The 17,500-nt window shown below is 44.8% G+C and overlaps 1 protein-coding gene across 3 annotated transcripts in view; it reads right to left on the bottom strand.

Moving 5' to 3' along the window:
* The window catches only part of nr2f2 (nuclear receptor subfamily 2, group F, member 2), a 593,614-nt gene that overhangs the window by 490,297 nt on the left and 85,817 nt on the right, over nucleotides 1–17,500 (bottom strand). For all 3 annotated transcript variants that reach the window (XM_072911831.1, XM_072911832.1, XM_072911833.1), the window contains one exon: nucleotides 14,160–14,349. The gene's annotated coding sequence lies outside the window, so the exon portion shown is untranslated. The remainder of the gene's footprint in view (nucleotides 1–14,159; nucleotides 14,350–17,500) is intronic.

Genomic DNA, 17,500 nt, shown 5'->3' with positions numbered 1-17,500 from the left:
TTTTTTATTGTTTTAAATATTGGTTTGTACTGTTGCACTTCATATTGATTTAAATGAAAAAGTGCGTAACAAATAAAATATAGTAATATTATTCTTATTTAATTTTTTTCTGGCAAGCGTTGTGGCGTCCTACTCTGTTCTGCAGTCCTTGAACGCACCGAAAAAACCCCACCTCTGTCTCGTATTTTTCTGGGTGTAGAACGTTTACTCTGTTCTAAGAGCGCACAGCTTGTAGGTTCAATGTACACAATGTGTTTATATAAGTGTAGATTGGGGTGTGTCAGTTTTAAATGGGGAAATACGTTAACTCTTGTTTTCATGTTAGCATTTAAGCTATCGGGCAGGTGCCAGTCAGTCTGTGAGTTAAAGTTAAAGTTAAAGTATCAATGATAGTCACACACACACACACACACACACACACACACACACACACACACACACAAAGTGTGGTGAGATTATCCTATGCATTTGACCCATCACCTTCACCCCCTGGGAGATGAGGGGAGCAGTGAGCAGCAGCGGTGGCTGCACCTGGGAATCATTTTTGGTGATGTAACCCCCAATTCCAACCCTTGATGCTGAGTGCCAAGCACAAATGGGTCCCATTTTTATAGTCTTTGGTATGACTCAGCCGGGGTTTGAACTCACAACCTACCGATCTAAGGGCGAACACTCGAACAACTAGGCCACTGAGGAGTTAATGAAAGTACAGCTATCAATCACGTTTTTTCGATAATTTTAATTTAAAATTGTAGTACTAACTGTCGGGAGTTTTACCGTGGTTATTATTACCGTTTACAGTTACGTCCCTTCTGTACACTGACTACCCTAAGGTATATCCTTGTTTAACATCTACACTATACTATTGTCCCCTGAGAATATATTTTGTAATATAAAGTTGCTCACATTTGTGAAAATTTGTAAGAATGTTGCAAACCAAAAAAAATAAAAAAAAATAATAATATTATCTTTGGATTAAGTCTGATCGTAAAGTCACAGGCACTCTAGGTCACAGGTGTCAAACTAAAGGTGCGGGGGCCTGATCTGGCCCGCAAAATAATTTTGTCTGGCCTGCAAACACCTGGAAATGATATGTGTCAATAAAGTACTTAATATTTTCTCACTAAATGTAATGGATTTTTACAATTTTGACAGAAGAAATTGCATAATTTTTAAACTTTAATAGTATCCACTATGGCAACAAATATTACAGTATATTTTTATACTTTCCAAATGTTTTTTTGTCTAAATAAAAATACTTAAATATCTGCTTGACTTATTATTTTACAGCAAACTAGCCATCAAATTAATAAAAATGACAATGAATTTTACGGTGATCTCTACAGCATATTACTGTAAATTCAAAAAAATAAAACATTTTTGTGTTAAAATTCTATTGACTGAGCTGCCATATTTTTACTGTAAAATCTTGTTTTTTAAGGTGTATTAAATAGAAAAACGATACATTTGTTTTTTTACAGTAGAAAAACTGGCAGCTAAATTGCCAGAATAAAAAAGGAACTTGAACTGTTCCCATTAACAATTTAATGTTGTAAAAGAAAATGTAAATTTAACACAAAAATTATAACAGTTAAGCTGCCAGCTTTTTCCGTAGAACCCCCCCCCCAAAAAAATGTCCATTTACCGTTGTCACGACTTGGTCCGGGGTGTTTGCTTTTCCAGGATGCAGCGGAAAATTGGCACGGGCGAGACGGGAACCAAGGTACATGATTTATTTAATATATCAAAAAAGGAATAAATGAAAGCGCGCACAGTGGCGGAGAATAAACTATGAAAAAACAAAAGACTATAGCAAAAAGTACAAATGAAAAGCACGCACAGTGGCGGAGAATAAACTATGAAAAACAAAAAGAGTATAAACATGGAACAAAAACTTACTTGGGTTGGACAAAAAAGGAGCAGCGTGAACATGGACATATGAAACAATGGACGTAGCATAAATGTGGAGTGGTATGGGGTGCGAGGTCGTCAGAAAGAAAAACTGAAAAACACTGAACTTAAATACTATGGACATGATTAGTGAAAGCAGGTGCGTGACTCAAAACGTGAAACAGGTGCGTGACGTGACAGGTGAAAACTAATGGTTGCTATGGTGACCAGACAAGGGAGTGAAAGACGGAAACTAAACAAAACATGACTTAAAACAAAACATGATAATACAGACATGACAGAACCCCTCCCTTAAGGACAGATACCAGATGTCCAAAACTTAACAAAAGTCATGGGAGGGCGGGAGGGGGACATGGCGGTGGGTCGCCAGCCCAAGTGGCCCCGAATCCACCGAGGCAAAGTCAAGTGGCGGCGGCGAGTGGAACGCCGCTGCAGCAGGCGAGGCGGACGCCCAGGGATTGGCCACATTCGTGGCCGACTGGGAGGTGGGCGCACTTGGCGTGGCGGGCGACCAGGTAGCGGCCATATCCATAGCCGACGAGGAGGCAGGCGCGTCGTCAACTTGGCAGGCGTGGCAGCTCGGCGTGGCAAGTCAGGCGGCGAAGCTCGGCGTGACGCGTCCAGCGGCGAAGCTCGGCGTGGGTCTTGGTCTTGGTGTGGGTCTTGGTCTTGGCATGGCGAGCCTTGGTCTTGGCATGGCGAGCCTTGGTCTTGGCATGGCGAGCCTTGGTCTTGGCATGGCGAGCCTTGGTCTTGGCATGGCGAGCCTTGGTCTTGGCATGGCGAGCCTTGGTCTTGGCATGGCGAGTCTTGGTCTTGGCATGGCGAGTCTTGGTCTTGGCATGGCGAGTCTTGGTCTTGGCATGGCGAGTCTTGGTCTTGGCATGGCGAGTCTTGGTCTTGGCATGGCGAGTCTTGGTCTTGGCATGGCGAGTCTTGGTCTTGGCATGGCGTGTCTTGGTCTTGGCATGGCGGGTCTTGGTCTTGGCATGGCGGGTCTTGGTCTTGGTCTTGGCATGGCGGGTCTTGGTCTTGGCATGGCGGGTCTTGGTCTTGGTCTTGGCATGGCGGGTCTTGGTCTTGGTCTTGGCATGGCGGGTCTTGGTCTTGGTCTTGGCATGGCGGGTCTTGGCGTCGTGGAGCTGCGACTGGCGGCACTTGGCGTCGTGGAGCTGCGACTGGCGGCACTTGGCGTCGTGGAGCTGCGACTGGCGGCACTTGGCGTCGTGGAGCTGCGACTGGCGGCACTTGGCGTCGTGGAGCTGCGACTGGCGGCACTTGGCGTCGTGGAGCTGCGACTGGCGGCACTTGGCGTCGTGGAGCTGCGACTGGCGGCACTTGGCGTCGTGGAGCTGCGACTGGCGGCACTTGGCGTCGTGGAGCTGCGACTGGCGGCACTTGGCGTCGTGGAGCTGCGACTGGCGGCACTTGGCGTCGTGGAGCTGCGACTGGCGGAGCTTGGCGTCGTGGAGCTGGTACCGGAGCTTGGCGTCGTGGAGCTGGTACCGGAGCTTGGCGTCGTGGAGCTGGCACCGGAGCTTGGCGTCGTGGAGCTGGTACCGGAGCTTGGCGTCGTGGAGCTGGTAGCGGAGCTTGGCGAGGAACTTGGCATGGTGGAGCTGGTGCGGCAACAGGTGCTAGCCTTGGTGCAGGTGGAGGTGGCCTAGCTGGGGGTTGCGGCTTGGCAGGTCGGAAGACTGGTGAGGGCGGTCGTGCTGGAGGCTGTGGCTTGACAGGTCGGTAGACTGGTGGTGGCGGCCGTGAGGGAGGCTGTGGCTTGGCATGGTGATGCCGAGCCACCCCACCAACACAGCTCCCGACCCCAGCCCCCCCCTCAAGGGGCGGATACCAGACGCGCTCCCTGCGGTCTGGAACTCTCTGTAGGGGTGGGCGGAGGAGGGCAGAAACTTCCCCATTAAATTGTCCACAATGTTTTGTTTTTTTATCCCCCACCTGGGGTTGAGTGGGCGGAAAAAAAGAAAAAAATTGTGACGGGGGCGGGACTTGAGTCTTGGGGGGCGGGGCATGAGTCTTGGGGGGCGGGGCATGAAATTTGGGACGTGGCTTGGACTGATTAGACCTAATCTCTAAAAACATGTTTTGATAATGTTTTATCAAAGTCATGCCATTAGTGTCTTTTGTTGGAGGCGGGTGTTCAAAAGAAAAAGAGTTCAAAAAAAAATCCTGGGCTGTGATGTCATCCTGGGGAAGCTGGGCAGACTGTTGCTTGCTTCCGCCCGGAGGGGGCGGGGCTTGTGGGAGCGGCGTGTCCCGCTGGCTCGCGGAAGTCCTTCCTGGCGTCCCTCGCCTTTGGCGGCGCTTCCGTGGCTGGGATGACGCGCCAACGTCCCCGGGCCAAACGGAGCTGATCGGCACCAGTTTGCCGGTCGGACCCCACATGAGATCCTTGCGCTCCTTGGGGGAATAGCGGAGCGTCTCAGCTTCCATGGCGCGCAGGACCTCCCAAGAAGCTTCATCCGCATTGTCCAACTCGGCCAACTTCCTTGCGGAAAAGCGGGTCTGCTGACGACCTACTGTCACGACTTGGTCCGGGGTGTTTGCTTTTCCAGGATGCAGCGGAAAATTGGCACGGGCGAGACGGGAACCAAGGTACATGATTTATTTAATATATCAAAAAAGGAATAAATGAAAGCGCGCACAGTGGCGGAGAATAAACTATGAAAAAACAAAAGACTATAGCAAAAAGTACAAATGAAAAGCACGCACAGTGGCGGAGAATAAACTATGAAAAACAAAAAGAGTATAAACATGGAACAAAAACTTACTTGGGTTGGACAAAAAAGGAGCAGCGTGAACATGGACATATGAAACAATGGACGTAGCATAAATGTGGAGTGGTATGGGGTGCGAGGTCGTCAGAAAGAAAAACTGAAAAACACTGAACTTAAATACTATGGACATGATTAGTGAAAGCAGGTGCGTGACTCAAAACGTGAAACAGGTGCGTGACGTGACAGGTGAAAACTAATGGTTGCTATGGTGACCAGACAAGGGAGTGAAAGACGGAAACTAAACAAAACATGACTTAAAACAAAACATGATAATACAGACATGACAACCGTAAAATGTTGTAAAAAAAACAATACAAAAAAAACCTCTATATTTTACAGTACAATTTCTTAATTGTAAAGTTTTTACTGTAAAATCGACAGTCCACTTAAAACAATTTATATAATTAATAATGAAATCCAGAGGCGAATTCATACATTATTCACTGTTACAAGCGGCCCTCTGATGGCAGACATAACTGCCATGTGGCCCTCAATGAAAACCAGTTTGACAACCCTGTTTTAGGTAGTTAAAATGAAGTTTAAAATAAAACAACACAAATATACATGGGTTTAACGAGGCTGACATGCACAGCCCCGCACTTCAATAGCAAAAAGTAGCTATGTCACATGCAGGCTCGAGGGGCACGGGCAGTGGGGGTCAATTGTACGCGCTCAGTCACTTTGTGCTGTCATGAGAGGAATTCTTCACCAACCTGCTCCTAATTTCATGGCAAATTTCCACCCCGGACTACATCTGTTGGGGGAATGTAAAGTGAAGCAGCAGGGAGCAGTTCTGCAGGATTAAGTCTGCTCGCCAGTTTATCATTCATCAGACAGCAGGAGTTGGAGTACAGCGTCATGGATTAACGGCAGGACTACAGATCACATATTTTGGGACACCCCTAAAATAGTACAAGTTTGAGTTCATATTTTGTGGCCCTTTACTTCATAGCATAGTCGGCGGCTAATAGCGAAATATGTTATTTATAACATTTGAACATACAATTGTTTGGTCAAAACAAAGTCAATAGTAAACAATAAATAAACAAAAGCAAACACTACTATCTACTACAAATCCTGAACAAATTAAGGCCCGGGGGCTGAATGCGGCCCATTAAGCTTTTCAATCTGGCCTGCCGGACATTACCAAATAATTTTTTTACATCTTTAAGATGCAAAGTGTAGCTGCCATTATGATGTGCAGTGATGTTTCCGCACGTCTTGAACTAAACAAAGTATTTCAATGGTTGGACTCTGCGCTTATGCATGATAATAATAATAATAATAATAATAATGGATTAGATTTTATAATGCGCTTTTCTATTATTAGATTCTCAAAGCGCTCACAGAGAAGTGGGAACCCATCATTCATTCACACCTGCTATACTAGTTACTATGGTCATCTAATTAGTTACTATGGTAATGTAAGTCACAGCAGCTATATCAGACATATCAGCTGGTATATTTATTTCGCTGTGTTTGTTGCATTTGTATTGCTTTTCGCTTGATTGTAAAATATGTCGACCGAGAGGGGCTGTGACATTCATATGTTGTCAATATTCAGTGTTATATCCTTCATAGTTAATATTGTAGGCGGTCTGTCATAACGTTTTCAGCTTTCAATGAGACATTATTGTGAGGTTTTGTATTAGTGTTCCTAAAAAAAGGACCCAAGCACATATTGTACAGCAGATTTTCACAGCATGTATATATATATATATATATATTGCCAAAAGTATTTGGCCACCCATCAAAAAGATGAGAATTAGGTGTCCTAATTACTTGGCCCGGTGTATAAAATCAAGCACTTAGGCATGAAGACTGTTACTACAAACATTTGTGAAAGAATGGGTCGCTCTCAGTGATTTCCAGTGCGCAATGTCCTTGCTCCTAAATATTCCAAAGTCAACTTTATTATAAGAAAAGTGAAGGGTTTGGGAACAACAGCAAGTCAGCCACCAAGTGGTAGGCCACGTAAACTGACAGAGGGGTCAGCGGATGCTGAAGCGCATAGTGCAAAGGCTCTCTGCGCAGTCAGTTGCTACAGAGCTCCAAACTTCATGTGACCTTCCAATTAGCCCACGTACAGTACGCAGAGAGCTTCATGGAATGGGTTTCCATGGCCGAGCAGCTGCAACTAAGCCATAAATCACCAAGTCCAATGCACAGCGTGGGATGCGGTGGCGTAAAGCAGTGGTCCCCAACGCCCGGTACCGGTCCATGGATTGATTGGTACCGGGCCGCACAAGAAATAAAAAAATAAAATAAAAAAAAATGTTTTTATTAAATCAACATAACCAACACAAGATACACTTACAATTAGTGCACCAACCCAAAAAAACTCCCTCCCCCATTTATACTCATTCACACTCATTCGCACAAAAGGGTTGTTTCTTTCTGTTATTAATATTTCTGGTTCCTACATTATATATTAATATAGTCTGCAAGGGATACAGTCTGTAAGCACACATTAATTGTATTTTTTTATGACAAAAAAAAAATAAAAAAAATACCATACTTCCATTGCTGGAAGGGAGGATAAGATTTTATCTTAGAGGAGCGGCTCGGAGATACACAATTAGCTGATAGCTAATTAGCTACTTGGCCGGGAGACTTAAATTAAAGTTTTAGCCAGTGGGGATTGGGATTTGTGATGGGCATTAAAAGGCATCAGTCGGCAATGGCAATCACAAACTTTTTCATGATAAAACAACCGATCAGAGAAAACAATTATCACAAATGGAATTTTTTACAACATAGGATAAATGGGCAGGCACCGTCATATATGCCAATTCGCAAATAATGTTTTACGAACAGATGCTAATCCAAACAACATGCCTGTTCAGTGGCCTTGCGGTTAGAGTGTCCGCCCTGAGATCGGTAGGTCGTGAGTTCAAACCCTGGCCGAGTCATACCAAAGACTATAAAAATGGGACTCATTACCTCCCTGCTTGGCACTCAGCATCAAAGGTTGGAATTGGGGGTTTAATCACCAAAAATGATTCCCGAGCGTGGCCACAGCTGCTGCTCACTGCTCCCCTCACCTCCCAGGGGGTTGAACAAGGGGATGGGTCGAATGCAGAGGGTAATTTCACCACACCTAGTGTGTGTGTGACTATCAGTGGTACTTTAACTTTAACCCAAATCATATAGCTAAGGGACAAGCGGTAGAAAATGGATTGATGGATGACTAGCATAAAAAATACTCAAGCTTTCGAACAACGGCGCTAAAAAGCATGCATTATTTTATGTTACAAGCAACCATAAAATGTTGTATCTGTTGATAGGCACACGAAAGACGCAAAATAATTCCTGCAATACCTATAACACACCACTTGGTGACTCTGCAAATCATGTTTGGTCAAAAGGTAAATAGCATTACTTTATTTCAGTTTTATTTAGTTGTGCAAAATGCTACTTCGTGGATTTACGATGCGATGCAACAGTTTCCAGTAATTTACCATTGGGGAACTGAATTAATAACGTGCTCACGCCGAAATCTTTGAGGGGATCTGGACATTTATTTTGAGCATCGGGAATGTGTTATAATTAGGGTTGTAATGATATGAAAATGTAATATCACAGTTATGGAGACCAAAATTATCACGGTTATCATTATTATGGCGGTACCAAAAAGTACTTATACACATTTAACTCTTTTCACCAAGTTATTTTTTTTAATAACTAAAATAAATAGACACATTGTTAGAAAACCAACTATTTTGTATGTTTTGTGTTTCTTATAATTCACTAATCCTGTTTGAGTCTTAGTATTTTTACTCATTTAATGACAAAGTTTTTATTGTTTTAAATGTTTGTATGTAATGTAGCACTTTAACCTCTTAAGGCCCAAGCTGTTTGTTTACATGCTTTTTTTTTTTTTTTTGTCTTTGCTATTTGGGCTTATTGGACCGTAATTAGAATAAAAACTAAAAATCATCTTTTGATATGATGTACTTAGTCCATAAGTACACAAACGTGTACTTCATGTGTAGTGACATGCTAAATTTTAATTGTACACTTTTTTTCCAAATTCCATTGTATGTTATACTCTTCTGACACCACCAGATAGCAGTATAAGTGTCCATATGTTGGCATAAGACCCCAATTCAGTAGTGTACACAATTTTGGAAATAAGAGCTAAAAGGTGCTGTCCACACATCAGAATCAGAATCAGAATCAGAATCAGCTTTATTGTCATTACGCAAGGTAACGAGATTGAGGCCATTCCATACAGTGCGATGTGTGCATGCTAGAAAAACAATGTGCAAATACATAAAAATATAAAAAATGTAGAACTGCAATGAATATGGTGTGAAATGAATATATACATGAAAAAAAACAAAAAAAAAACAGGGTGGTTGGTGGAATGGGTTATTGCACCGAAGAGAAGGCAGTTATGAGGGACAATGGGGCAGTCCGTTCAGGATGGTTATGGCCCTGGGGAGAAGCTGTTCTTTAGCCTTTTTGTTTTGGTTTTAATGCACCTGTAGCGCTTCCCAGAGGGCAGCAGGTGGAACAGGTCAGAGCCAGGGTGGGTGCTGTCCTTGATGATGGCACTGGCTCTGTTGAGGCAGCGGGAGGTGTAGATGTCCGTCAGAGAGGGGAGAGGGCGGCCGATGATCTTCTGAGCCGTCTTGACCACTCTTTGCAGCCTCTCCCTGTCTGCTGCAGTGCAGCTGCCGTACCATACCGTAATACAGTAGGTCAGCAGGCTCTCGATGGACGAGCGGTAGAAGGTCAGCAGCAGGTCAGGCTTCAGGTTGTACTTCCCGAGGACTCTAAGGAAGTGTAGCCGCTGCTGAGCCTTCTTGATGATTGATGTGGTGTTGACTGTCCAGGAGAAGTCATTAGAGATGTGGACTCCAAGGTACCTGAAGGTGTGGACCCTCTCTACACGCTCGCCGTTGATGTAGAGGGGGGCAGGGTCGGTGCTGCTCCTCCTGAAGTCGACGATGATCTCTCTGGTCTTGCTGGTGTTGAGAGCGAGGTTGTTCTCCGAAGACCAGGCCGTCAGCTTCAGGACCTCCTCTCTGTAGGCAGCCTCGTCACCCCTGGAGATGAGCCCGACCACTGTGGTATCGTCGGCAAACTTGACGGTAAGGTGGTCACTGTGGGCCGGACTGCAGTCATGGGTGTAAAGGCAGTAGAGGAGGGGGCTCAGCACACAGCCCTGTGGGGAGCCGATGCTCAGCGTGCGGGAGGATGAGAGGTGCGGGCCAAGTCTCACATTCTGGGGTCGGTCCGTTAGGAAGTCCCTTATCCAGGCGTTTGTGAGAGGGGGGAGGCCAAGAGTGTCCAGTTTATTGCAGAGTCTGTCCGGGATTATTGTATTGAAGGCAGAGCTATAGTCCACAGAGAGCATCCGGACGTAGCTCTGCTGCTGCTCCAGGTGGTTCAGAGCAGAGTGGAGAGCAACAGCGATGGCGTCCTCTGTGGACCTGTTCGCCCGGTATGCGAACTGGTGGGGGTCGAAGTCTGGAGGGATATGGTCCTTGATGTGCTGGAGAACAAGTCGCTCGAAGCACTTCATGATTACCGGAGTGAGGGCCACTGGTCGGTAATCATTCAGGCTGGTGATGGGAGACTTCTTCGGCACCGGGATTATTGTAGATGACTTCAGGCAGGATGGGATGACTGCCTGAGCCAGGGAGAGGTTGAAGATCCTGGTGAGGGGGGGAGCGAGCTGGTGGGCGCACGTCCTGAGCACCTTTCCAGGTACTCCGTCTGGTCCGGTAGCCTTCCTGGGGTTCACAGCCAGGAGCACTCGTCTGACACTGTGCTCCTGTATAGTGAGTGGAGTGGCGCCGGAGCCCGGTGGGGGCGGGGGAAGGGCTGGAGCAGATGAGTGTCGCTGGGGGGTTTCGAAACGGGCAAAGAAACAGTTAAGCTCCTCTGCCAGTGTCGCACTCTGATCCGCAGTTGTCATATTGCAGCCTCTGAAGTTCGTGATGTCATGAATGCCCCGCCACACCTCCCGTGAGTTTTTGCTGGACAGATGGGACTCTATGCACCTCCTGTGGTCCGCTTTTGCTTTTTTAATCCCTCTCTTCAGGTCGGCTCTAGCAACACTGTACAGTGCCCTGTCCCCTGACCTGAAGGCTGCGTCGCGGGCCCTGAGGAGTGTGCGGACCTGGCTGGTCATCCAGGGTTTCTTGTTGGGGTAAACCCGGATGGTTTTTTCCACAGTCACATTCCCGATGCAGAACTTTATGTAGTCCAGCACCGTTCCTGTGGCTGTCTCCAGCTCCTGTTGTTGGAAGAGGTCCCAGTCTGTGTGTTGGAAGCAGTCCTGAAGTTTGGGGAGTGCATCGTCAGGCCAGATCATAACAGTCTTTGTGATAGGCCTGGCCTGGCGTCTGATGGGGGTGTAGGTAGGAGAGAGCAGGAGGGAAAGATGGTCTGACTGTCCAAGCTGGGGGAGGGGTGTAGCTCTGTACGCGTGCTTTATGTTGGTATACACGTGGTCCAGGGTGTTCTTGCCCCTTGTAGAACACTTCACGTGCTGGTAGAACTTAGGGAGTACAGTCTTCAGATTGGCCTTATTAAAATCCCCTGCTATGATATGAACACCGTCGGGGTGGGCCCGCTGCTGTTTGTTGACGGTGTTCAGCAGAAGAGAGAGCGCTGTGTTTACTTTGGCGTCCGGTGGAATATACACAGCCGTGACGATAACAACAGACAGCTCTCTCGGGAGAAAAAAAGGCCGACATCTAACAGACATGTACTCCACGTCCGGGCAACAGTGCTGTTCAGTGATTGTCCTGTTGTTGCACCAGTTCTCATGCACGTAGATACAGAGCCCCCCTCCTCTGCTCTTACCGGAGTCCTTAGTTCTGTCCCGGCGGAGCAGAGTGTGTCCGGCTAGCTGCATGCTAGCATCGGGTATTTCCGGGTGAAGCCAGGTTTCGGTGATAATCATAGCACAACAGTCCCGAACATACCGGTTTCCAGCAAGTTGTAACTCCAGGTCGTCCATCTTCTGTACAAGGGATCTGGCATTAGAGAGGAACAGGCTCGGTAGAGGTGGCTTGTGGGGTTGTTTCCTAAGCCTGAGCAAGACGCCGGACCTGCGGCCACGCTTCTGCTTCCTCTCCCTCCTCCGTCTGCGCCGTCTCCCAGACCCGACAACAAACCACGGAGAGCCCTGTGCTCTCGCTATGTCATCTGGGATGTTGTGCTCGTGGTGAAAGTCGCTCGAAACAGATATCTGGTGCGAGTTACCGATATCCAAGAGTGACTGGCGGGTGTACCGGGTGTTTGCAGTACAGGTGGTGCACAAAAGGAAAAAAAACATGAAGAAAAGAAGGAAGAAAGAGCACTGAAATGGAGAGCCGTAAGCCGCTGCGTCTGTGCGCGCCGCCATCTTGGATTTTTGTGGCCACTAAGGCCTTTTTAAGATTGATTTACAAACCCCGTTTCCATATGAGTTGGGAAATTGTGTTAGATGTAAATATAAAAGGAATACAATGATTTGCAAATCATTCTCAACCCATATTCAGTTGAATATGCTACAAAGACAACATATTTGATGTTCAAACTGATAAACATATATTTTTTTGCAAATAATCATTAACTTTAGAATTTGATGCCAGCAACACGTGACAAAAACGTTGGGAAAGGTGGCAATAAATACTGATAAAGTTGAGGAATGCTCATCAAACACTTATTTGGAACATCCCACAGGTGAACAGGCAAATTGGGAACAGGTGGGTGCCATGATTGGGTATAAAAGTAGATTCCATGACATGCTCAGTCATTCACAAACAAGGATGGGGCGAGGGTCACCACTTTTTCAACAAATGCGTGAGCAAATTATTGAACAGTTTAAGAAAAACCTTTCTCAACCAGTTATTGCAAGGAATTTAGGGATTTCACCATCTACGGTCCGTAATATCATCAAAGGGTTCAGAGAATCTGGAGAAATCACTGCACGTAAGCAGCTAAGTCTGTGACCTTCGATCCCTCAGGCTGTAATGCATCAACAAGTGACATCAGTGTGTAAAAAATATCACCACATGGGCTCAGGAGCACTTCAGAAACCCACTGTCAGTAACTACAGTTGGTCGCTACATCTGTAAGTGCAAGTTAAAACTCTCCTATGCAAGGCGAAAACCGTTTATCAACAACACCCAGAAACGCCGTCGGCTTCACTGGGCCTGAGCTCATCTAAGATGGACTGATACAAAGTGGAAAAGTGTTCTGTGGTCTGACGAGTCCACATTTCAAATTGTTTTGGGAAACTGTGGACGTTGTGTCCTCCGGACCAAAGAGGAAAAGAATCATCCGGATTGTTATAGGCACAAAGTTGAAAAGCCAGCATCTGTGATGGTATGGGGGTATATTAGTGCCCAAGGCATGGGTAACTTACACATCTGTGAAGGCGCCATTAATGCTGAAAGATACATACAGGTTTTGGAGCAACACAGGTTGCCGTCCAAGCAACGTTACCATGGACGCCCCTGCTTATTTCAGCAAGACAATGCCAAGCCACGTGTTACATCAACGTGGCTTCATAGTAAAAGAGTGCGGGTACTAGACTGGCCTGCCTGTAGTCCAGACCTGTCTCCCATTGAAAATGTGTGGCGCATTATGAAGCCTAAAATACCACAACGGAGACCCCCGGACTGTTGAACAACTTAAGCTGTACATCAAGCAAGAATGGGAAAGAATTCCACCTGAGAAGCTTAAATAATGTGTCTCCTCAGTTCCCAAACGTTTACTGAGTGTTAAAAGGAAAGGCCATGTAACACAGTGGTGAACATGCCCTTTCCCAACTACTTTGACACGTGTTGCAGCCATGAAATTCTAAGTTAATTATTATTTGCAAAAAAAAAAATAAAGTTTATGAGTTTGAACATCAAATATGTTGTCTTTGTAGTGCATTCAATTGAATATGGGTTGAAAAGGATTTGCAAATCATTGTATTCCGTTTATATTTACATCTAACACAATTTCCCAACTCATATGGAAACGGGGTTTGTAAATGAAACGTGCATAACAAAAAAAATCGAGTATTATTATTATATTTTTTATTTCTGGCAAGCATTGTGGCGTCCTACTCTGTTCTGCGGTCCTTGAACGCACCAAAAAAAAAACACTTCTGTCTCGTAGTCCTCTGAGTATAGAACGATTACTCTGTTCTAAGAGCGCACAGCTTGTAGGTTCAATGTACACATGTGCTCACGCCGAAATCTTTGAGGGGATCTGGACATTTATTTAGAGCATTGGGAATGTGTTATAAAAAGAGTATTTTTTACCTCGGCCACACTTTGTGTCACCTCTTCGGTGCCAATTTACAACAATTAGAGTAGTCACAGCTGGACACTTTTAAAGTGCTCTGCCCTGCGATGACAACCGGTAAAAAGTCTGTCACCCTTCCACCCGTGGCCGCCCTGTCAGAGTCCCGGGTTTCACCCTCTGAGAGATACGTGTGACTCCCAGTGGCACACAGACCTGCCAAGCGGCCGCAGACACGTCTTCCTCCCGTGGCTTCCTCGTGTTATCATAGCACAGGCATCCAGGAGCGGACCCTTTGTGGTCGGCAGGTCCCCCCATCTTCCGCTCGCACACGTGTGCGTCACATTATCTGCTGAGAGGCCAGACTTTGCATCCTGTCAGGTGGGGGAGGGTCCGCGCAGCGAGGCTGGAGACAGGAAAAGGAAGTGGACACAAGCAGCGATTAGGTGAGAGAATGGAAGGAACAGAGGACAATATCTTCTCCTCCGTCGCTCTTCAATAACTTAAACAAGCGTGTCATGTTTTCTAAACTGTAAAAGCTGACTGAGCCATCACAATGCAAACAACTTTCCTCCCATCGGGATGACTTCTGTGTCACGTTTTTCCTCCATCCATCCTCTGCTGGCAGGGTTAGCACACATCCACTCTACTCTAAGATTCAGTTTGCATCATGCGATCCGTGCGCATATCCGTTTTTGCATGTAAAATGTCCGTTTATGAGTGACAGGGTGTTTCATATAAAATTATTCCTAGCCCCTTCCTGCTCTGTCACTGAGGATCTGATGACAAATTAATTCCCGACTTTCTCACTGTGGCTTGCAGCCTGGTCTTATCAACAGTCAGACTGGCTTCAGAGATGTTTCAGGAAGATTTGCAAATTGATGTTAATTGTTATGTAATTATGTTGAATTTGATATTTTGCACACAAAAAAAAAAGATTGTCCAATTTTCTTCCCAGGATTTTGTTTTAGTACTTCATTCATCTAACCATCCATAACCATCCGCTCGTCTCTTTGATTAAAAAAAGTATAAAAAGTAGTTTCACATAAATTTTAAAAATGTTGACTTTTTTTGTAAGCGGGGGCACCAATTTTGCTCAGGGCCCCAATTTACCAGGGGCGGTCCTGGGCACCAATTTTGCTCAGGGCCTCAATTTACCAGGGGCGGCCCTGGATTCTCTAAACAAAGAGTCAAATATTGTATATTAAACAAATTCTTATATACAGCTTGTATGTGTGTATATATATATATATATATATATATATATATATATATATATATATATATATTTATTAGGGGTGTGGGAAAAAATCGATTTGAATTCGAATCGATTCTCATTTTTAAAAAATCGATTTTTTTGTTTTTGTTTTTGTTTTTTTATTTATTTAATTTTTTTGGATTTTTTTTTTTTTTTTTTAATTAATCAATCCAACAAAACAATACACAGCAAAACCATAACAATGCAATCCAATTCCAAAACCAAACCCGACCCAGCAACACTCAGAACTGCAATAAACAGAGCAATTGAGAGGAGACACAAACACGACACAGAACAAACCCAAAGTAGTGAAACAAAAATGAATATTATCAACAACAGTATCATTAGCTACAATTTCAACATAGCAGTGATTAAAAATCCCTCATTGACATTATCATTAGACATTTATATACAAAAAAAAAGAACAATAGTGTCACAGTGGCTTACAATTGCATCACATCTCATAAGCTTGACAACACACTGTGTCCAATATTTTCACAAAGATAAAATAAGTCATATTTTTGGTTCATTTAATAGTTAAAACAAATTTACATTATTGCAATCAGTTGATAAAACATTGTCTTTTACAATTATAAAAGCTTTTTACAAAAATCTACTACTATGCTTACATGTCAGCAGACTGGGGTAGATCCTGCTGAAATCCTATGTATTGAATGAATAGAGAATCCTTTTGAATCGGGAAAAAATCGTTTTTGAATCAAGAATAGTGTTGAATTGAAAAAAAAAAATCGATTTTGAATCGAGTCGTGACCCCAAGAATCGATATTGAATCGAATCGTGGGACACCCAAAGATTCACAGCCCTAATATATATATATACATATATATATGTATGTGTGGGGAAAAAAATCACAAGACTATTTCATCTCTACAGGCCTGTTTCATGAGGGGGGGTTCCCTCAATCATCAGGAGATTTTAATGGGAGCATTCACATACCATGGTTTATATAGGGCACAGAGTGGGTGGGTACAGGCTGGCGTAGGGGCGTGGTGATTGGCTCATGTGTTACCTAGGAGGTGTTTCCGTCTGTGGCGGCATGCTGTTACAATTTCGCTGCGCTTGTTGAGGGATGACAGGTCTGGACGGTAAATAATAAACAGTTTCTCTTTCAAGCATAGGTTGCATCTTTTATTACCACTATTGTAAGGTGTGCTGGATGCAAGAATTTGCCATGTTATTGAATATTCAACATTATTGTCTTTGAGGTCCCAAATGTGTTTGCTGAGTTCTGTGGTATTCCGCAGGTTTTGGTTCCTGAAAGAAGCCTTGTGATTGTTCCATCTGGTTTTGAACTCTCCCTCGGTTAATCCTACATATGTGTCGGATGTGTTAATGTCCTTGCGTGTTACCTTAGATTGGTAGACAACTGATGTTTGTAAGCACCCCCCGTTGAGAGGGCAATCAGGTTTCTTTCGACAGTTGCAGCCTTTGTTGGTTTTGGAGTCGCTCTGTCCGGGGGCCGACGGCTCATTTGCAATTGTTTTGTTGTGGTTTGAGATAATTTGTCGTATATTGTTCATACAGCTGTAGCTCAATTTAATGTTGTTCTTGTTGAATACTTTTCTTAGGATGTTGTCTTTGGGAAAGTGTTTGTCAATCAGATTGAGGAATTTGTGTCCAATGTTAGTTGAGACGTTTTTGCTGTATGGGGGGTTGTACCAGATGATGTCGTTTCGTTTTCTGTTCTTTTTTGGCTGGTTTCCTGGCGTGGGTTCATAGGTGAGGGTGAAATTGTATCCGCTTTCATCAAGGGCTTTTTGGTACGGGGGGGTTGCTTGGTCAAATTCAGCTTTGCTAGATGACAGCATCGATAGCCTTTTATTAATTCCGGTAGGTATTCTTTTCGTGGTGGTGGGTGGGTGGTTGCTGTCATGGTGCACGTATTGGAGTGTTGTGTTGGGTTTCGTGAATGGTTGGTAGCTGTTATTTCTCAGGTTGAAAGTGACGTCAAGGAAGTTGACGGTTTGCTTGTTGGCTTCAATCGTGATCCGTAGGCCGTTCTCTTTGAAAATTTGGCATATGCGCTTCTTGGTATTCTCGCTGCTCCTTGGCGAGGCACGACACACTGCCAGTCCGTCATCACGGTAAATACCAAGGTTCAGATTGAGGCTAGCGAGCTGGGAGAGGAGGAAACTCCCAACGAGTTCACACGTTTCTGCTCCGTCAAAACTTCCCATAGTGACGTCAAATGTTGCATTGTTCTTTTTTTGCCATGGTGTACTGTTGTGGATGAGAATGGAGTTTTTTGCGTGGATGATGATGTTTCTTTCGTTGCCTG

Source organism: Nerophis lumbriciformis, linkage group LG29 (genome assembly GCF_033978685.3).
Source record: "Nerophis lumbriciformis linkage group LG29, RoL_Nlum_v2.1, whole genome shotgun sequence".
Classification (NCBI taxonomy): Eukaryota; Metazoa; Chordata; class Actinopteri; order Syngnathiformes; family Syngnathidae; genus Nerophis; species Nerophis lumbriciformis.
The sequence above is the reverse complement of the archived record's forward strand: the minus strand, read 5'-3'. Positions and strand labels throughout refer to the sequence as shown.